The 23,474-nt window shown below is 40.8% G+C and overlaps 1 protein-coding gene across 2 annotated transcripts in view; it reads left to right on the top strand.

Annotated features, from left to right (window-relative positions):
- Positions 1 to 23,474, top strand: part of ft (cadherin-related tumor suppressor fat) — a 177,405-nt gene that overhangs the window by 91,935 nt on the left and 61,996 nt on the right. The window lies entirely within an intron of this gene.

Raw genomic sequence — 23,474 nt, 5'->3', positions numbered from 1 at the left:
GCTTCGTCCTTTTGTCAGATAGTATTATGGTAATCAAATAGAGGATGAGAGATGAACCGGGAGTGTAGCACGCACGAGAGACATGAGGAATTCGTACAAAATTTTAGCAGGGAAACCTCTGAAGACCAGGGCGTAGATGGATTGTTTTATTATAAAGTGTGACTGGCTCAAGGAAGAGACTAGCAACGGCTTTTATCGTTAAGGTAATGAACATTCGGGTTTCTTAGAATATTCGCCAGCTGACGGACTCTCGACTTTGTCTGCTCAGCGGAGTTCATCGTGAAATATACCTCGTTTGAAGTAAACGTAGGACCAGTATGGATCTTGTAAGTGGCTTCACTGTGTTCTTATTAATGTTATCGTGTTCGAGAGGACAGTGAATCGAATGCAAAGAATGAATGTTTGACTTTTTGTCTGCGTCAGAGGTCCAGGGCCGCGTCCAAAGATCTTATTGAAAGCGGAGAACAGTTTCTCAAGGGATTACTACTCGCTGAGCGTGAAACTCCCCTTAACCTCGTCGTCGTGTATGCACGTAATTCGGTAGTTCTACACGTAGCCTACTTTACACCAAGGAGGTCATTCAAGGATACGTGAAAGCCAGGATGTTCTGTTCGTACACAGTAGATTTCTTACACTACCCCCCTCCCATTCTAATTATTTATTACCAATGAAACCTAACTTAAAATATCCTAAATGGCGCTTCGTCCCATTATTATGTAAATTATACAAATGGGTTAATAACAAACTTTAAAAATAATGACGGGGCCACGCACCATTAATGTGAAAATTGGGTGTGTTGGTCGCCGGAATGGTTCCTGTGCGAGACGAGTTTTCTCGGGAGATCGCACGGAGACGTGTAACCTCTGTCGTGGCTTCGAGTCTAGATCTTCCGTGATCGCGTCGGTCCTCGACAAACTTTATTACCCTTCGTGAGTTTTCGTCTTCTGCGCTAGATACAATTTGTATTTAGTACGCCATTGTAAGTGGTCTCTTTCTTAGTTTGAGGACACTTTGTCTGGTCTGAATATGGAGACGGCATGTTTCTCCAAAACGTCGGCTGTCTTTTGGGATGTTGAGCCCTACAGTCTGGAAGAAGTTCACCGACGTTTCAGAGGTGATAACTGCATCCATCATCAGGTCATGATGAAGGCACGAAACACTTTGTTATCTTCATACCACTCTGAGGACCTGAAATCTCACCTAGATCTATTTTGTTTGTCCACCATTGTGGTGATCAGTTCGTGTGTTATTAAATGACGCTTTTTCAGCTGCAAACGTCAGGCCTGTATAACGTCGAGTAGAATGCCAGTGTAAAACCTTGGAGGAGGTAATCACGATATGTTGGGTGGTAACATCGTGTAGAGGGACTGAGGAAAATCACAGGAAATTTTGTGGCGATTAGCCTCTGATTCATATGGGACTGAAGGTCTGTATCTGCGAGGTACAATCCGGAATCTTAATTCAGTCCGCCATTAGTTGAGACTTCGGTGTCGAGGGCCACGAATTGAGAATTACTTTTCTGATAAAAATGCTATAAATAATTTCAGCTCTCGTGACCCTGGCGTTAATGCGGTTTGTTGTAGAATGTGCCTGAGGACAACATAGGCCGTCTGTGTCTGATTAACGCTGAAATGGAAACGTAAAGTTCTATGTGTGGTGTGTACCAACACAAAACACGCTCAGTAATGGAATGTAATCTTCACGGAGCGACAAGAAAGGGACACGCGAGTTATAATGCTCATTTGGAAACTCATTGTGGTCAAATTATTTCTGCTCTATGTCTCAAACAGGAAATACTAATCGAATAATGGCAAATGCGATTGTGTACAGATGTGTTTAGAAATAAGTACCCCCTAATAGACTTCAGTAGTGTTTGTTACTTTATGAAGGAACGTGTTTGAAATATAATTGCTTGTGATTCAGTGATGAGAGAAACTAGTCGTGGATTGAAGTGGCAAACTGTATTCTCTCTTTCTTTCATTAAATCAATTTTCGGGTACCTGCTGATGATCGATTATAATTTCCTGGAACCAGGTGATGCGAGGAAGGTACGGGTTGTGTATTCGTAAATCCAGAATGATCAGCTGTCCAAACATACCACAGAGAAGAATCACAACACTACATACATTTATTATTAATTTTATTATAAGAAATATGATATGGGCGAAGTTTCTATCATGCGTGGAAGAGATGAGAAATGTGTACAAAATTTTAGTAGGGATCTAAGTTCTGGCGGTTGGGGGGGGGGGAGGGGGTAATACTTCAAAAGGCTCTTAGTCCCTTAAGCCGAAGCTCGTCTGAACACATATTTAAGAATTCAGCCCGTACCGCGAAGAAAACACACCGCTTCACCATTGCAAAGATCAGCTGGTTAATTTAAGACAGGCAGATAACCATAAAACCAGCGTTGCTCGTAATGTTCATTAGCGCTTATTGAACTCGCTTCAGCACGGGAGGACGAGTTTAATTTCGAGAGGCGTCGTGATGTATCGTAGAATCCGTTTCGCCCCTGTGTGTTGCCCGATTTGGGAAATGCAGCGTACGTGAGAGAGGAGGGTCACAGCACAGTCTGCACGTTAACAGAGCACTTCACACCACATCAAACCTCCTTCCAAAAAAGAAAAACATTTCAGTCTTTGATGTAAAGAAATACCTGTAACTACTTGATGTTTTTTGTAAGAACTTTGTCGCTCAGTTCTGTAAAGCCGTGGCGAATTAGCAGCGCCTTGTGTGAGTAGGGGGGGGGGCAGCGTACCCCGAGGGAGATTCTGGGGGGGGGGGGGGGGCACACAAAAGAACCATTTCCACCAAATAACTCGTTCATCTCAACCAGTCAGACATCTCGAGATAAACCCTAGACGAACTCCTTACTGCATTAGCGATTTCCTGGCTTAGAGAAGAGTGGACCATGTCATTAGTGTAGTGTCATAATTATGAATTATGTCTTATTATAGAACTCGGATGTAAGTTATTTTCAATCGAACGTCGCCCATGAACGATTACTGATAAGAGAATTCGATGTTCAACCTGCTGTACTTACATTTCTCTTAGTTTTCCTCAGTCCCTTCGGACAAATGCTTGTCGATTCCCTGACTATCCCATCTGTGTTTCCACAGGATATTTGGGCCTTAGAAGGGCGTACGTGTTCTTAATATTACGAAGTTGTCGAGAAATTACAGTGGAACTGTGGAACGAACTCGAGAAACATGAAACGATCGCAGAAATTTGATGAAGGCAGAGACGTATTTGAGAGCGTGATAATCAGACGTGTCTTGAGATGTAATCGGTTGTTGCAATTCGGATCAGTGCCGTGGAATTAGTTAGTATAAATTAGATTTTATTGTAATCGTCATTTGTTATTTACGATCATGTAGAATGAAGATCCCTGTGTAGGAAATTTTACCCGTGCTCAGCGCTTTCAAGGCTCCGTAGTCAAGGTTCTTTCCACTACAACACACAAAATTAAAATTCTTAAGAGATGTTCATCTATTGATAGCAATAATAAAGTGACAGGCATTTGTAACATTGCTTCAACAGCTTGCAAATACATTGGAACGAAATTAAAGAGGGAGAAGATAAAAGGAGGAACTTGAAAGGCTGTCTGTCTGCTACAGATAAACCTATTACTCGTAATGTACTGGCTTTTGATTGGCTGCCGCAACAAAGCCAGGTAAGTGCGGGCGATTCTGTGAGAACTGGCCTGCTGCCAGGTCAGGCACGATTGTTTAACATTTCGTTAACAACAATACCGGTACAAGTTCGATATGGTACGTGTGATGGTTGCACAGCCCGGCCTCATCGAGAATCTGACAGTCGCTCAGCTGGACAAGACATTACCTTGTTCGCAGACTCCGCCACTGGTAATTTAAGTAACCAATGTTATTATTCCATCTGCGTCTAGGTCTTCCCAATGCGCTCTTTCCTCTCTCGTGAACAACGTTCTTGCTACTTCGGATCTGTTGATGACATGGAATGTCCGGAACTCTCCAAAAAAAAAAAAAAAAAAAAAAACTTTTCTGTGGACTTCCTTAGAATTTTCTATTCTAGACCGAAATCTCTGCCTTTGTGTGGTCGGCACTCCTGGAGCTCTGGTGCTGCTATCTGTCTTGGCGTCCTGTTGTTACAGGACAAACGGGAATTCTTTTTAAACTTTTAAAAGTCTTTCAGTGTCGTGAGGCGTCCGAAGCGTGAAGCTGACCGGTACATAATGTAATGTCGAGTATATAAGAACGCGTGGAGTTTCGTCTCCAGTTCCCTTAACGTCTGCATAATGTAATTACTAATTAAGCATAAGGACTTATTATTCATTACTAATTTTTCTTCTAACTAGATTTTATCCCACTCGTTGTACTTAAGGTGCTAACAGGTGGTTGACTTTTCAAATAGCTCAGGATTTTATATATCAACGAGTATACACGAGAGCAGGAGGGAAATCATCGTTAAGTTCGTTTGACACATATTATAAAGGAAAGGAAAGGTTTAAAGTAATGTACGGTCAGTAGGGTCGTGGGTTTGACCTCCACCTTAAAGGTAACCACCACGGCATTTGCCAGTAGGGGCTGAGAGTGCTACAAAAGGCAGGTAACGTTTTGATCCATTGACGTGAAAAATAGTCATTCGGTGTTGCTTACTTTCTCATGTCGAGGGCAGCTTGTAGGGAGGCGTTCTTTACCCCTCAAGTTCGTTAATGCTGGTCATTGTCATAATGTGTTTCCATGGAAATGAATAGAATTTCTTGTAAGAATAATATAAGGTGGAATTGCTCGAACATTTTCATTAACAACCAGTGAGCAATTTCAAATTTAATTTCATCTTACCCCCCCCCCCCCACTCCACTCCACTTTGATTATGGTATAGCAGGAAAGGCATTTGGACTCCACGTTCTGTCGCTCCTGACTAATAACAATTTACGACAATGGACGAAATGAAGAGTCTACCTTTAATTTGATAATGACTGTACCGAAGTCTTTCTTATAAAGAAGTTACGAGGGAAAAAAAGAGGTTTGGGGGGGAGGCAAGTGAGTGAGAGAGGTAGATTAAAAAGGGGGCGCTTTTTAAATGAGAAAAAGCCCCCTCTCGTAACACTTCATGCTTGATTTTCTTCTAGCTGAAGGGAGAAAACGAGAAATGGTCCCCCGTCTTGTGTTCCCTCCAATCACGCTGACTTCATTGTCTCCCGGCCAAAAGATGGCGGTCAGGATTCGAGATGCCGTCACATAACGCGTTGCCTTAGCAACGATTTAAAATGTTGGAGAAAGAATCGCGTAAGTCCCCTCTCTAACACTTCCTCGAAACCTGAAAAAGGTTGCTCACACCTGCGTAATAGCCTCGCTTATTTCGAAATGAAGAACCTTCATGGCCCCAGAGACATCGGGGCGATGTCGCGAGTTGTTTGAGGGTCGTCGTCAGCTCTCACCGCTTATTCGTGCTCGAAATTTGAATGTTGCAAAATGTGTTTTTGACACTCCCTGTACCAAAAACTAACGCATGTCTGGTATTTAATAACTGTAAAACGTCTATGAAACGCACGGGACATCTTGGTCACGTGAAGGACCGCCACCATCTTGTCAAATTCAGGTCCTCTTGTCTTTCACTCTGTCACACACGCCCTCCCCCCCTTGCCCCCGATCCAAATAAGACAGTCTCTGCCGTAAATGAGGTGACAGAATTTTTTAAAACCGAGTTAGCAAAACTGCAAACACTTTGCCTTCAAGTCATAATTGTTAAAATGCTCCACTAACTAGAAATGTCGGCAATTTCAAATCGTGAAGTCCGCCGGTGGATAGCAGAGGTCTTTAAAATATTTCTCCAGCTAGTGAAGAAATTTCCCTCCTCTTATGAAACTTCTTGGTTCATTATCGTGTTCACAGGACCCTTTCGTGAGCTAGATGAATCCAGCACGTTTTTTTAAAGATACGTTTTAATATTATCTCCTAAGCCACATATTTCCTTCAGATGTTTACCTAACAAAAATAAATTTTAAGTTCATACGTGCTCGTTTGATTTATTAACTTTGCATTTAAAAAATCGTTTGTATTTTGTCTGAGTTCGCATTAAGAAGTCTGTGTGCAATCCAAATAGCGGTTTTTGGATGTACTTTAAAATAAGGTTTTTGTCCTAGTAGGCTATTACAATGGATTTTGAATGAAATGCTGGGGGTGGGGGGGAGGTGTGAATCATTATCGGGCCTACACCGCAGTCTGTGAGATCATTACCGATTGTTTACGCTAAACTCAGGGCAAAAACTGGAATTCTTAGCGTTATCATCTTCTCTTTCATCTCATCGCAAAATTACGTACCGAACGTTGGGTCGACTGGTCAGCATTCTGTAAGTCCGAGGTTCAGATCTCGGCCCGAAGACGGGCTATCCTGACAGAGGATTATCGTGGTTTTACTTTGTCCTCAGGGAAAGTGTTGGGATAGTATCCCTTCCAATTTATTGGTCGTGCGATAATCTTAAGCTACGTTGTCTAAGCATTGTGATCTCTCCATGCGTGCTACATTCCCTCATGATTTCCTTGTTATAATATTCGGCGAAGAATGTAGATTATGGACTTGTGTCTTACTGGGATTAAGACGCACCTGAAATCAGGAATTTAAAGTCGAGACAAACTAAAGTTATCTACACTTACAGTGGTAACTATAATTACCACCTGCTTTAAGAATCAGTAACTATGCATTTTGTCCACAGACTGTATTTATGTGTTTCGTATGATTCTCGCTGAAAACAGCGATTATTTCCTTAAACAGCGTCAACCAGTCGATCTTCGTAATGGTGAAGAGTTGTGTTTTCTTCGCGGTGCGGGCTGAATTCTTAAATATTATTTGGAAAAATTGTGGCTTCGGAGTTCTGAAAAACAGAATTTCTGAAAGAAAAATCATTATAGAAAATATTGCTCGATTTCCACCGAAAATAAAACAATGTCTCCCAGCGGACCAACATCGGCACGAGGCCCGCGAGTTACTTATTACTGCCATAATCATTGTAGCGAACTGCGGTAAAATTAATCCTCAACACAAAGTAATTCAGATGAAACGAGATCAAGTCGCTGATATTTTATAAGAAGCTGCTGGGGATCTTGTCTGTCGGTAAACTAGCGCGTTGCCGGACCGACATCTGCTATCTGTATTCTGAGCCACAGACTGAAACACAAGAAATAAGCCTGGTATTCTTTGTCGATGATGGGAATAAGCAGTTTGATCCCCTGCTGGGGCCCACTCGTGGACCAGGAGGGGAGGGGGGGGCGATCAACCAACAAGGTCGCAGATAAATTCGTTGTCCCTGCAGTGCCGAACTCTGTAACGCAGAAACATCGCGGTAGAAGTCCCCGTTGACCTGATATTAATTAAGGCTTTGACCGGGATGTTCTTTTGTTAAATCTTATGTGGTACCGCCTGATTCGACTTCTAATGGTTAAGTGAAGTGTTTTCTTCGCGGTACGGTCTGGATTCGTAAATATTATGAAGACGAGCTTCGGCTTCAAAGGGTTAACCAGCTGATTTTCGTAATGGTGAGGTGTAGTGTTTTCTTCGCGGTACGGACTGAATTCATAAATAATATTCAGACGATCTTCGGCTTCAAAGGGTTAAGGACGACGCCACGAAGGTGCATGGAGGAGTGGGCGCGTAGCTCCACACGTCCTCAACGTCGGCACTTTACCTCTGAGCAAATTGACCACAGTACCCGACGGATTGGAGGCTGAGTTTGCCAGCTTTACGCCCTCACACCTGTTTTTTTAAGGTCCACATTAATGTTATCCTCAGATATACTCCGGTTTCTTTATTGGTGATAGAAAAGCATTCCCATGTTGTACATTATAGTATCGTGCTGCCATATAAATATTTTATATTGTTACTGCGCATGTCTCGAAGCTTACAGTAATTATCTAACAAATTTTAAGGCTTCTAACGCATTTATGTGGTATTTAGTTCAAACACTAAACTGTCCATATTGTTTTACGAGGGCGTTTTAAATTATTAAATGTGTCGAACCCTTCCCGGCGAGATGTTTCTTCTTCTTCTTCTCGCTTTTAGAAAAGTAACTGTAATTGTTTTTCGTGCGTAGGCCTTCATTGCTGTTGGAGAAACACTGATTGGTCGCCAAAGGGAAACGAGAACTAGGAAACCTGACTCCTTGTAAAACAGTCGAGCCTACAACTGCGCTGAAATACGATTACGTAATGAAACATTGTTTAGATGCGTGTAACAGCGTAAATTTCGGTCCGCGAACTACGTGTTGAGAAACATTTTTATGATGGACATCCCTGACGAAATGAGAGCTAAGGTGCGCAAAAAACTGCGCAGTAAACTCAAAGCAATTGGAAACATAAATTATAGCTTCTGTTTTTGAGCTGTCTGATATGTACGTAGTTTAAAATTTGCTCTGAGAATCAAATTCGTGTTCCTGGGCAGATTTTTGTAATGGCGAATTCTGTGTGCACTCTGAGAGGGAAAGCCGACTTCCCGATTTCATTTACCGTTCTGAGCTTGAAATTTAGTGTGCATCTCTTGCCCTGTTCGTCACCGCAAGCAGCCGAAACGTCGGTGGCTTCGTTTTGGAAAGCGTTTCTTAGCTTAGAGCGAACGCTTACAATTCAGTAATGGACGTTTCCGGAAAAATAAATAATTTTGTGTGTGCGCGCATGCGCGTGTGTATGTAAATCAGAACGTCTCACGTTATCTCATTACAAGGAAATTAAATCCGGGGAATACTTTTTATCACTCATTTCATAATATTTTGTGATACAAACTCGTAGGTAAAACACCAAGATCAAAATACAACTATAATTTTTACATGGGCGTTTAACTTCAAGAAATTTTTGGATCAGGACTTAGGGGGAGAGAGTAATAGGATCATTGAAAAAACAGGACAATCAGGATCTTCATAATTTGTTACCTGTCGTCAAATTTTAGCAGGGCTTTCAAAGCAAGAAGTGTTAATGGATAGGTGAGATGATAAATGCACACAAAATTTTAGTCTGAAAATATAACTGTAAGGGAATACTTGAGAGATTTAAGGGTAGATGGGAGGATGTTGTTACGATATATCTTAAAGGAAGTGCTGATTGGATTCATCTGGCTTGAGGTAATGAAATGGCAGGCTCTTGTAACTTTTGAGTTCCATAAACAGCGACTTTTTTTTTTTTTTAGTTGAATGATTGTTAGGTTTTTAAGAACGACTCTACTTCATGGACTGAATTTTAGTTTTTCAAGCCCCGATTATAAATATGACGCGGATCTAGGTCGTAGACTTACTCATTGAAGACTTGGCGTTTATCATGAACAACAGATATCTCAATTGCCTTGTTGTTTTTCACGTGCCAACGTCATACAGCGTTTGAAAAGCGCACGACGCTGGATTTTTAACCACTGTGCCGTCACGCTCGGTTCGAGCGCTCCGTTCCGTCGCATCCCGAAAGGTTCCTGTGACATTCATTTTGCGGCAGGTTGCCTGCCTGCATCATCCATATCTCTCGGAACAAGCTTCTGCGTGTATGCTGATGGAGTGTCCACACGCGGCGGCGACCTTGAAAGGGCTTCAAGAGTTGAGGAGAAATTTGGATGCCGACTGCAGCGAGCTTCGCTGTCGCGGATTTATCGTCTGTCCTTGTGCGACGCCACATCCTTCTTCTGGACATGTGTATGAACAATTACTAGGTTTATAAGTGGGTATTTATCACTTGCATGTTTTGGTTTATCTGTCTAATTCATCTTCACTGTTAAACGTGTCTGCCCAAGTCGGTCGGTGGTCTCATGTTCAGTGCATCTGTCCCATATTTGGAATATCAGGGGGTGAGATGAACGCCCGAACACTCTCCTGCTGTTCTACTTGAAACTTAAATACAAGCCTACGTAAGTAACTCCATACTTAATTACATTTGTTTAACGTCAGGCCGGTTTCAAGAATGTACGTTATGTTCAGGTGTTTTTAGATACGTGACTTCTATACGGCATCGTTAAACAACCAGCGATCAATCAATGAGACGCTCCTTAGAACATATTTTTGAAACCCTGTTCTGGATGATGTTACTAATTTATTTTATTTAATTTTCTCCTCCAACTGTAATATGAGATCAATCTTTTCTCAGAAATATTCTTGAATACCCTGTGACTAATGTAGGAGTTGACAAAAGATATCGAAGTAATATTACTCATTTTGTGGGTATTGGCGGATAGTTTATTGTGCATTTACTGAGTCTTTGATGTCGATTCCACTTTAACAGGAGCGATGGGTTGACGGACACTTGTGGATCGTATAATACATGAGGTGGAGTATTCTGATGCTGTCTGGGTACGAGGTTATTGTCACCTGCATGAAACCCTGCGACAGGGGATTAGGGGTCCAGTCTTCAGCCAGCAGTCGATAGGCTGTTTTTTTTTAAACGATGGAATTATTTCTTAATGGCCACTTAGGCATAATATTAAAATAAAATAAGACAAGAATTAGGACATTTAAAGTCGGATTCTCAGTTATGGAGATGTAAAAGCATTCTGAATCAAGATCAACTTCAGAGAGGACTGAAAAGAAAAGAAAGTATTCTTATTCTTATTAATATTATTATTATTATTTGGTCTTTTAACGAATCTGTGTGAGTCGCGTGGAAATCAGATTGTGAATGCATAGTAAGTTGGTAGGAGGGGTGGTATCACTTCTTCGAGTTTAGTTTTAAAGAATTAGGCCGATGTATGACCGGAGAGATTCGATCAGAATATTCCATATTCTAAACCAGTGGTATTCAACCTGGGGTACGCGAAGACATCTTGGGGGGGTACGTGAAATTTAAAAAATATATATATTATTTTATAATAAACACTGAATAATCAGTAATGTAATTTATTTAATTTATTTTAGATGTGGATTATATACTATATATAACTTGAATTATACACCAACAACTTTGGGGGTACAAAGTTCAAGAGAAATTATATCTGGGGGTACGAGAACAAAAAAGGTTGAATACTACTGTTCTAAACCATGGTCTCAAATAGTGTCTCTTGCTTCTCTGTAGAAATCTAGTAAAGTGTGAGAAGTTTTGACTGAGCTATATCTTGGAAATTCAGTTTTATGGCTTAGCCCAAAACCTGTTTAGGCTTGAACTGGGGGGGGGGGGGTTACTAAAATCATGTTAATTAATTGACAGTAATTGCATTTGTTAATTTCTCATTTAATAGGACTTGTAATTAAGTAGTGGCTAGGGCGTTAGTTAACCCACGTAGAATTATGTCTTATCAGTTTGTTAAACTGCTTTACGAATCAATAATGTTAATAATCTGTTACGATGGAAACTTTGTGATTAACACCCAGTATGTCCGCGTAAACCAAGCAGAACATGGCATAGTGTATGTGTGTTTTGAGAATTGTTTCTGATTCTGTAGTCAGCTTCATTGGCTAAACGTTTACAGCTCAGTGGATCTAGTGCCAGATTTAATATTCAATACCTTGAACTCAAAATAAACATCGATTATTTCCTCAAACAGCGTTAACTAGTTTGATCTTTGTAATGGTGAAGAGTGGTGTTTTCTTCGCGGTACGCGTTTGTGAGTTTGGTGTCACCAATTATACTTTGCCTACAGTTACTTATTTTTGTACAAGATGTGCTTTAGGAAAGCCATTTGTTGGAAGGTAACACGAATTCTTATACAAGTAATGCGTGGCTTTGAGTCTACTGGCCATACCAAGCGAGTGTCGAAGTCAAAACATCTAAATTCTCCCTATATTATTAGCATTTGCTCCTGGTGTGAGCTTAATGCAGCGGGTGACGGGGTTATTTAAATTAAGACCTTGGAGGACGTATAAAAAGTGATTTTTACTTCTCGTGTGTGCAGTTGGCTCCTTTTGGTTTGAGAATAAACATAACAAAATCCTTTTATCGAGACCTGACACCCTAATATTTCCAACATAAGTTGAAAATTCTATGTCGTGTAAAGAAGCTTATGTATTATGTACTTGCATATATGTTGCTTCTAAATTACCAGAGGTAGTAATGCAGTACTGTCCATGTAAATAAAAAGAATGTGGTGGTCACACTGAGATCACCTTTCGAGAGAGAGAGAGAGAGAGAGAGAGACGACCCCTCGAATTATTGAATTACATATTCAGGTCACGCAAATGAGTTAACCAGAGAGTTTTATTTTATCTGCGTTTAGACATTAGCCACGTCAATTTTCTAGATAATTTACCACCTATAATAATGTGAAAACCGATTGTAATATTTTTCTAGGCATATTTTTAAGTTCTGTAACAAGCTTGTCTTTTCATGGAAATATGTTTCACGTCGTCCTTTTTAGCGGGGGTATATATATATATATATATATTGTTTTACCAGTCTTTCCTAAATGGTTATAAATATGGATTCTCATTGGCCTATTCGTTGTGTCTTTATCGTATTTTACTTTAAGCATAATCGTATCTGTGATAAACTTAATGTTTGTTTGTTTTTGCTAAATTCTTTTAGTCCATTTGTTAGCATAGATATTCAGTCCACCATTTACAATGCTATTATATGTTAGTACCACCAACACGCCTTTCACCCTGGAGAAAGTAGCGAATGAATTATCACGAGAGTCGAGTTGGTTGAGGTATGGCTGAAACGGGGTGGTCTAAACCACGTTAATTTGTGGAGATGGTGGCGGGGGGGAGACAATAAATAAATACAGTAAATTATAACGCGTACAACATTTTAGTTTGTGGAAAAAACACTTGGGAGAGACCTAGGCATAGATGGATGGACATAGACATTAAAACTTGCAGCTTTTTACGTCACTAATTCCCCGTTCAGATGAATTTAAATTGATATTTCAGGCTCGTTGTCAGTACGTCGCGTGGTTATTGCACCCACTAACTCCTCCTGATGTAAACAGCCATATAAACCCTCAGAAATTACTAACTGGACAAGACCTTCCTCCGACAAACATGGAAAATCCTCAACAGGTCCCTAACAAATGGGGAAAAATTCAAACAGTCGACTGTGACCGTGGCTCGAGTCATCAGACCTACGAACATGTTGTGCTGGAATGCCACCTGAGGGCATATCCAGGGGAACAATCGCATTTCCTCCTAGCATCTCCATCAGCACTTGAATGGATTACCAATCTTGACCTAAAATTATAGTACCGTATTCTATTATATTATATTTGTAATATCCATCGTATTCTTGTATTTCATGCGTTGTAATATAGCCATAAGATAAAAAAAAATTGTATTTTCGTTTAATGTCAGAGAGACCAAGTTCCAGACCCACACACATCAACAAGTAATTATGGTTTGAAATATGTTGATCTTCAGGTCTTTATACAGAAATTCCGAATTCTGTTTGCTTGTTATTTTAGAAGGCCCTAAGTAGTCGTATATCGGGCCCGCTGTTGCAGGGCAGCAGCATAGTGCGTCGTAAATCGTGGGCCCGGGGTCTCTGTGGCCGGCTGACAGTTTTACTACGGCCTACAACTCAGTCGGCTCTGTCGGGGCGACTTCACTCCACAGCAAGTATCTTGAGGGTCGGATGATACCTGGTCGCCTGACATCCCACTGAGAATGAAATGTCAAGGACTCCTTCCAGAATTATAGAAGTTACCATAAACTGTCTCTAAAATAAAATTAAATCGTGAACTTTTTTTCAGTTCTTTGCCCGCTCATCATTCGCGAAGGAAAAATGTACACATTTTCTTGTAATTAAAATTGGGACCTGTAATTTTATTAAAATAATTGAGGAATTCGAAGAGGTTCTTGCGCTCCGTGTATACGCAACATACACGAGGTTAGGTTATGAATGCATACAAAATTCTAGTTGGCATGCGTGTCTTCGTAGCTGCTACATATCGTACAATTCCCCATCACGATTTTGAGCATCCATTACGCACGTTTTGTCATCTGAAGTAAATAGAGATGTTACAATTTTTATCTGCGGTTTAAATTAAATATCAAATTTTATTAAAAATCTTACAGCCTCTGTTTAGTTGTTATGCGCATGCGCAGTGGATCTTGGATATTTTCCTACACTATTCCTCATCACACCCATCTCCTGTGGCTCAACACCCCTACTAAATTTCGTGAAAAACCTCGTGGTTATTTAGTTATTAAATGTGATCCGATCTACATCGAAGACAATCTAGATTCTTGGTTTTTACTGGATAAACCACATCTTTGTCTAATGATGTGGAGGGGGCACGAAGAATTTTAGCAATTTTGTAGCTTACTAAGAGACAGTTTAAACTGTGTATTTTAACACTTATATAATTTACTTACATGTGAATCAGATAAATTTCAAACAGGCGGGTGTCGTCATCTGTTCATTAGTAACGCAGGGCTGAATCGAGGACTCTGAGGTTCTTATCGCGGTCACGCCTCCATGCTGTAAGCCTCTCCGAAACGTCGATTAACTTATCTTCATCGACAGTTCGAATATCTTGCTTTTCGTTTGCTTGGCATTTTTATTCAAATTTCTCCAGATTTACACTGAGCTTATGGCAGAAAATAGGTGTTTCAGTGAAGATACTGCAATGTAATTGTAGCGCGGAATGTTTTAAAACCGCATTCTTTATCGTAATTTATCCCCGCCTGCAGCGAAATTGTTTGACTTACCATAACATCAGGAACACAGGAATTCTGTCTTCGACTCTGCGTTCTGTTTTCGCAGGTCCGTTCCCTAACAGGCCACGACACTATCAATTTAACCCTTTAAACTACATTGGTAACTATACGTACCACTTTCTTAAATAATTTTCTACTTTTTATTTCGCCTGTAGAATATATTTGTGTTTTCCTTATGATTCTCAGAATAAACAGCGATTATTTGCTTAAACAGCGTTAAAGAGTTGATCTTCGTAATGGTGAAGTGCTGTGTTTTCTTCGCGGTACGGGCCGAATTCTTATGTATTACTCAGACTCAGTGTGTTTGGAGGAATTGCATGTCGATGCAAGGATCATGTTAAAATGGATCTTACCTAAAAATTATTCGAGGAATGGATTTAATTACGGCGAAAGATTTGCCATTGCGAATACGAAAATTGACTCTCGATATTCTTCTTCGAGTCGAAACGCAGCTTGGACTCGTTGGTAGATATCAGTCTTGAAGATGGAGACAGTATGTTCGTCCAGAACGTTCGTGTCCGTGAGATTCTTAAATTTTACAAGGCAAAGAATCTTCGTATTTCGTAAAAGGCTGGGGATTTCTTGGTTAGCTAAGCCGCTTTTTCGTGCAGATATTTGTATGTTTGTATCCTGTATATGAATGACGACGAGCCGAATCTACAACACATGTCCGGAGCGGGGAACAGGTGTTTCGGGCAGACTCCCGCCTCGTCTCCTGCCTGCCTTGCTTCAGGTACTCACAGCATCTCGCCGTCGCACGAGGACTGAGGAGAGGGGCAAAGGCAGGCCGTAGGGAGCTTTCATAAGCTGTTACATTCCAATATTTCCACTGTCTACAAAAAGGCATGAAGTTACAGTCTTATCTGTGGCGATAACAGATGTCGAGGTGCATTGATTAGAACTTCGATTCGTCCCAGAGACCGGATATCTTTTCGTAATTTCGTTTGGTCTTCCCAAGTGCCTGAGATAAACCACGAATCTCATCTTTTCTCCTCCAATTTATATTCAGCCAAGGTCTGTCGTTTGATGATCTGTAGTTGAAATGACGTAATTAAATAAATGATAGTAACTCATTTATTGTCTAAATGAAGCGTGTCCAGGAATTAGAAGTCGCGCAGTTGTTACCACCTCATACGTCATGATAAAGAGTGTAGAATTATAATATAAATGCAGGTAACATACCAGCGAATTGAACAAAATAAATATTGCACCGGAACCAAGTAGACCTGAACATAGTTTCATTACATTCAAAATAATTTTTACCGACATCTCTTACTTACAATTTCCAATGAAGAGCTTAGTTCAGATTCACAAATGAGCAGTAGCACGTTTCGAATTAATTTTAATGTAACTTAACTGTGTATTCTCAGTAGGAGTCCTTTTACCTTAATGCAGGTCAACTTGTATAATTAATGGCGGCAAATTCTTAAATGAAAACTCCCCCTTGCTGGATTAATCTGGCTCAGAATAGTTACCAATATTAGCGCTATAACAAAAGGAGCCAGGTAATTATTATTTTCTGAGTAAATACTGTACTCCTGCTTGGGATTGCTCAGGTTTTCTGCATAGGGAATGGACTTGCAATCGGCCGATCTCCCTTCAAGGGGGTCCTACTAGGCGTCAAAATGATTCATTGTTTTACAAGTCTGAATCAGAGGCGTAAGTAATTCTTGATATCGGAAAGTTAACGGAATGTTCGCAGGGAATTACATAATGTTAGGAGTTGTTCGTAATTTTCCATGGGGCGACAGTGATAAATGGAGGCCGAGAATCTCCGAGTAAAGGATTAATGGCGATCTCGGAGTCTTCGGTTAAGGGGGTTCAACGCTCATTCATCGGTGGCGAAGGAAGTCTGAGAACGTGTCTACCGTCGCAGGGAGACGTAATGTACTTGTAAAGAAGAATTGTTATGGTCCTAGGGCAACTGAACACTGTGCCGTGCCATAGACGTACACAACATAAACAGTACTTACTTTTCAAAACGATCAAATTGCGTGTGGCTTATAAAGCGATTTTTAAAACCTCGGTCAGCTTTGGGCACCGGATTTCAGCTACGAAAATTGCTAAATGCCCTCTGCTCGGTTCATAAACACAGACGGGATTCTCGTCCTCTGATTGAATAATCATTCGAGCAAAGATAAATTTTTGGCAACTCGTGCTGAAGAAGAATTTCTGCAGTGCATAACTCGAGCATAAATTTGAGAACTATAATTATGGAATTATGGCCTATGATTTGGAAGTGAACATTAAGAGCGTTTGCCTCTCTCTCTCTCTCTCTCTCTCTCTCTCTCTCTCTCTCTGCACTTGTGAACCTCGAGGCCAGTTTTGGTACAGAGATATGATGCAGGATTCTTAATTAGCCTTTATAATGCTGAAACAAGATCTTGATCCGGGGTAATGAGTCCGTTTTACTATCTTCATGGACATTTCTTCACTGTGCTCGTTTGAAAAATCCACACGCCCTACTTTCCGCAGAAACCATGAAGTAGTTTCTAGTAAATAAGATTTTTTGAGCTTGTATAGATTATTAATTAACCCTTTGAAGTACTGAGTTTATCTGAATTATGCTTAAAATTGTTTTAGGTCGTACCTCAGAGAAAACGGTGTTTTCGTTAATTCTGCTTAGGGAAGTAATGGCTGTGCACCATAATGCAGGGGAGGCTTCGTTCATATGCCACGTCAACAGTAAAAATAATCCTAACTTCTAAGGACAAAAGTGAAAGGATATTTCTCACAGCTAAAAAACACTTAATAAGATTAATGTCCAAATTGAACATATTAAACTCTATTAAATTAATAAACTCAACATAAGGTACACATACGTCAGCTGAGAACATGTGTTTCAGAATCAATTTCTTGCACCCACAAAGCCCCCCCCAACTTAAATTTTCAATGGTGCATCGTAAAACAGTCTCTATATTTCAAGCTGTTGCTAACCGAGAATAATGTCTTGGCTAGCTGAGCGACTGTTAGCTTCTCAGAAAGGGCTTTGCAGCACGGAGTTGGGATATACGACACACAGAATTTCATTGCTAACGTATGAGGGAACCGGATTTGGTTCGCTGGTCGTAGTTTGCCAATCACTTCGACATGCGCATTAATATGTGGGTTCTGTTCCCTACGGAAATGTCAGCGTCCTCGGTTCAGTAACTCCGAAGTGCGATTTTCGACATCGGGTTTGTGTAACTCAAATAGGGCGGATGGACGGACATACATCGCAAGGCTGCTCTGTATTTCTTTTGTGTTGACAGAGAAACTTAAATGCCAGGTTCATTCAGGCGCACAATACGCTCGGTGCGTGTCACTTGCTCTGGACTGACGCAAATACGACATCGCGGTGTTTCAGACAGACAAAATACTCACATCACGCAGCAGAGACTTGTTGGACAATAGACTAGGTAATTATTTATCTAAACAAGAGGATGACTGTTCTGGGATGCTTACCGACTTGATCGCTCTGATGATGGAGGCAGTGAGTACCATCGAAACATCAGACTACACGACGCATTAGCCCAGAAGACAGACAGTCGTCTTCAGAAATATTACAGATTCCTTGCTGGCTTGAAAAATATGCCTACGTTTTCACGAATTGAAGTAATGCAAATGTGGCGGATATTCCACTCTTGTTCTGAGGGAAGTGGGACCTTCTGGCACCGTGATTTTGAAATGGTGGGCGATAGTTTTATTGAAGACGGTTTATGTATTCTTAAAAGTTGCAGCAGCATTCCTACATAATCACCTTCAGCTTACTTACGTAGCTACTGGCCGCCATCTGCCCTCATGATCTCCGTATTTTTAATCCGTGGACAAAATTAATTCTGGAAATTCTTCTCTCTTAGGTCCCGTGTTCTTTAAAAATCATGATAGTTTCCAGTGATGAAATAGGGGGCTGCATTCTGCGTAGGAACTTTTTCTGTTCATTGCAGCTTACAGGAAGACTTTCCCCTTGGTTGGCACCACTGCCCTTTCCCGAGGTACAAACTCCATAACTCAAGCGTGTTCCCGGCAACTGCCATAGAATATCGAGGACTGTTCAGCCACGTGATGTCATAAGTCAGTAAATGTATCTTCGCATTTATTTTTATATATCACATGTTAAAAATTTATTACTATAGATAGAATTCTGCTTTTGTCCGTGTATTTTGCGGTCCAGAAGTCTGATATAAAACGTCTAGGAAGACGTCTTCTTGGAAGACCAAAAGATGGAATGACAGGTCGTGTGGATGGGGATTATTGGAACTGGTTTAGGATCCTTGTCAGATGGATGGGGTTCGGCGGTCACACCTGTTGCTACAGCATCAGTTAAACATCGAAAATATTTCCCTAACATCTATGTACATGGCAAGGCGTGTTTTGTACCAAGATTTTTTTTTTTTTTTTAAGATTGCTTGTTTTTAAGGAAATTGATCAATTTCGTTTCGGTTCTCATGTAAAGTAGCTTTGAAATTGACGAATTCAACCCAGTTTTAAGCGAAAATCTCGCTACTGACCTCCATTACCCAAGCCACGTTGATATCCGCGCATTATTTACATAGCTGAAACCTTAGAACTAATTTATGGATTTGACCTCCCCAGCACGCGTTTATTTTATGCTGTTTGCAAAAAAGAACGCATCAAAATGGGGGAAAAAAGACTTTGAATTGCCAAAGTATTCATGAGGCCCGTGATATTTCATCTCTGAAAGTGCAAAGTCGTAGACAAGCATTTTCGAGCCGTCGCGTTGCTACGATAATAACATTGCCTGAAGTGAATTTGCAGTCGAAATCGAAGCCCTTTGCCTGTTCACTGTACCGTAGAATTATTAAATGAATTGATGTTTCTTGTCCTTTATATCAGAGAGCATTAAATTGTCTTCCCGGCGTCGACTTTGTTATAATATATCGATTGCTCGCTTTGAAGGTAGGCAGGATAGATGGATGTAATGCCTTGAGGTGTCCTCCGGCCACCGCACCAAACTCCCAGCTGACAAAAGAGTCCTGCGTTTGAGACGAGAGGCGTCTTGACATCTCCACCACGTGATTTATATTCTCCACATGATCAGCGATCACACGAGATAAAACATTTTACATCGATTATTATTATTGTTATTTTTGTACAACAAGACATGGGATCAGAAATATTATCGATAAATTACATCTGTACAGCGTCTGTAATTTTTTTTATCGGAAATTTCTTTCACGTCAGAGATACTGAGTGATTTGGCTTTTGTCCGCTGCGCCCTAGGTTTGAGCCCCTGGCGTACCTAGAGATTGCTAACGTTAAGAAGGTTGTAAGAATCAAAGTTAAAATCAGTTGCGGTAGGAAGCTACCTCGTCAAATTTATAGGCAGTTCGTTGGACGGAATCTCAAGCAAATTGTCTGCGATGTATGAGGATTATTAATTAATGTAATTAAACCTGTAACAGATTAAATCCCTAATTAAAGTAACCAGGCCGGTTGTCTAAGCGTTAACAAACCATGTTGCGACGCACACGTGGACATTGATAAAAAGATGTCGACAAATATTCCTGGTTCAGACACTGGGAAGCTTTATTTCAGATTTGCCAAAATGTTTAATTTGGACATTTCACTTTGCACATAAACTTAAGAAGTGGTTGAATTCATTCAGAGGAGGATGGACGATTCTTTTGACGGCCTGCATTATGGCTGAACATTGACTGTAACGTGTTTTAGGTTAAAGGAGCAGATCTGTTAGCGTATCCGAGACAACCGAAGAATAGGTTTTGATGAAATGGCCTCGTTTAAGAGGCTGTGTTGTATCAGGGTGAGACCCACACAAAACTGGTTATTCTGAACAAATCAGTGTGTCTTACGGACAAGATTAGTTTGAAGTCAGGTCGAATCGGCGGTAAATTAAGATATATGTAAATTAGATACGAAAAATAGGGTTGTGAAAACTATTATAAATCGTAGTTTTTTTTAGTAACCCCGTAAATGTACGATAACACGACTCGAAAATTGTATACAAGCAATAAATTTTGTATATGCAGTGTAGTATCCATCATCAGGGAGATGATCGCCCTGATGATGGAGGCAGCAAGGACATCTGAAACGGCTCAGCAAACCCAGCGCCGTGAGAACCTCAGATCGTACTATAGCGGCAAGAACTTAAGTGCCCACATAATCGTACATGAACCTTACAGGCCAACGTAAGACAACAGATTTTCGTAAGTAAGCTGTTGGACTTTGAATTGTATGGAAACAAAAACAGCTATAAAAAAGTAACTTTACTGTGGTCGTGGGACTTAGTTGATGTAGTGTATGCTAGAAATGTGGAATCCATCATTAAAAGCAGTCGGTAACATGTTCCAGAGTCAGACAGACAGACAGACAGAGAGAGAGAGAGAGAGAGAGAGAGAGAGAGAGAACTTGAGCACATAAATCATTTTCACCCTCCTCGGCATTTCCCGTGGGCGGATTAAAACGTTAAAGAAAGAAAATATGAACGTTGAATTATTATAATTTATTCCAAATTCTAGCGGTGGACGTATTCGTGTTTTAATGACGCCGAGAACAGAAACTGTCGGTCAGGCTGCGTTACTGCGAGACGAGTCGAAATGCTAGTGTGGCCGGGTTCAAACCCCGTGTTGACTTTCCTGGTACTCACGCCACAATTATAATAAGACTCGAATGAGTAATTCAGAATCAGACAATGGCCACCTTTTAGCCAAGATTAAAGAGTGAAGTGTGTTCTGTTTGGACTGCACCGAAATTTCAAAGGTGTACGCCAGGGCGTGAAGATTACGCAATGGGTGACGGACGCAACATCGATTTTGTTAATCTTTCAAGTCGACTGATCGAATTATAAGAATCCCCCACCCCACCCCCCACCCCTTGCTGCATTATGCCTAGAAATGTCATTTGCACTCAGGGATGAAATGTGTGTTTATAGTCGAATTCGCAGAGCTTTTAAAAGGCGTTCGACCTAAGTAGGACTTTAACTCGATGATGTTTTTAGAATAGCAGATTTTTACCGTGATGATGGACGCTGTAAGTTCCTCTGAAACGTCTGTCGATATGCACACGGCGCAAAATCTCATCAGAGTTATGGCAAAGACTGCCTTAAGTACATTTTACTACGTGTCACTGCGCGGAAGTTTTAGCATTCTCGTTGGTATTGCTACTAGTAGAAGAAGGGGGTGGATGCCCCTTTGATGTCCTGTTTATGCAAACTTCGCAGCCGGTTTAGTTAATATCTGTTACAGGAAGCACACACAGAAATATCGCGACACCATTCCGGCACTCTCTTGGAATTAAAACATTTTAATCTATGCATGTCGATTTAGCAAGATTTTCAAGGCTCCGCCTGTGATAACAATTTCATATGTGCGTTTTCCTTGTTACGTAAAGTTGTGAATCGTACATTATTCCTTGCTCACAATGCAGCGAGTTTTTTTCCCAGCTGAGTTTCAATGTCGGGGTCGGCTATTTCAGTTTGCAAAGTAGAAGTTCCCCTCAACTTGTACCGTTTAAAAGTCAATACTATGAAACACTTCGTACTTAATGTGTTAGTTGCTTTGTATATAACATTTTGTAGATACGCCCTTTTCGTGTGTTGTCGGCGTACACAGATTTATAATAACGAAGCAGACACGAGTACGTACGTATGTCTTGAGTGGCCGCGATACGAAATGTGCGCTGTGAGTCTGAATACCTTCGGACACTTGAGGGGGTGATTTCACTTGAATCAAGACCTGCTATTAACAAAGGGTAATGATCGCTCTGGGAACAGTCGTTATGCTTGCATAGCAACGCCCTCTGCAAGACTTTCATTGTACTAAAACATATTTGTGCTGTACTCGCATATTCCACTGACCACCTCAGAACTTCGCTCTCCTGCCTCGCACCTTCGAAGAGTCCGGGATTAAATTCAAATCTTATTTGTGGTGACGTGGATTAAACCCGGGTCCTTAGCCGCCTGTGCTGTGGTACAGTCTGGACATTTTAAGTTTGTTTAAAAGCGCACATGAATTGAATCTCATCAAGATCTACTTTCAGGCTTCATTTAACGAAGATTATATTGAATGTAGTTTGTTTGACGATAGACCACGAAAAATTATTCTTTACGTAACACATCTGGTCCATAATTACTGATTTGTTTTGATTTCATCGGATCCGGCCAGCAAAATAAAGAATGTCCTTCTTTTAAAGAAAATTGACCTACGGATAAAATACAGGATGTAACTAACCGCTGACCGCAGATTTAAGCCTGCAACACGTAGGGTATAAGTCACATCCGTCGACTTTACATTTGGATGCACATTTCAGAAATACAGAATCATGGACGGATGCTAAGTCTGAAACATTTCGAAACCGTCGTTCATTCCAGACCGGAGCCAAATGTTGCGTAAAAGACGAAATGTGAACCTCGCGGGTTCCATAAAAGGAGGGGAATTTCTTGGCGAGCTGAGCGACTGTTAGTTTCTCAAAGAGACCTCTGCTTCTGGGAGGTATTTGCAACCACCTGGGACACTGGTGTGGATCTTGGCTGTTTATTGAGTGTCTGATTAATTGTCGACGGTTTGAGAGAATCTTTTACCGTCCAGTTGGTTTCTAAAAATGTAAGTTGGTACATTGGTATGCTAGTTAATTGGTAAGTTACTTGGTTGGTACTACTTTTTTGATTTCTTGGTGGAAGGGACCTTGTTCCGTAAGAGGCATTGCATACAGATATTCAGAATATGAAAAACAGGTACATCGGGTTAAATCGAGTGTAGTATTAGTCTTTTTATAGTTTCAATGAAAATGTGCGTTGTCTAGACGACCGGCAGTCTTGGAGATGAGAGAGACTGCGTCCTGCCTCCAGCCACATAATCAGCATTTCCCAGCTCTTGTAATAATACTGATCTTGAGTCGTAGGCCTTGTAGTGACGTGTATGTAGTCATC

This window comes from Zootermopsis nevadensis, unplaced genomic scaffold (assembly GCF_977971745.1).
Source record: "Zootermopsis nevadensis isolate Lab colony 2312 unplaced genomic scaffold, Znev_1.0 Znev_ptg000016l, whole genome shotgun sequence".
Taxonomy (NCBI): Eukaryota; Metazoa; Arthropoda; class Insecta; order Blattodea; family Termopsidae; genus Zootermopsis; species Zootermopsis nevadensis.
This window is presented reverse-complemented; position numbering and strand designations above follow the sequence as displayed.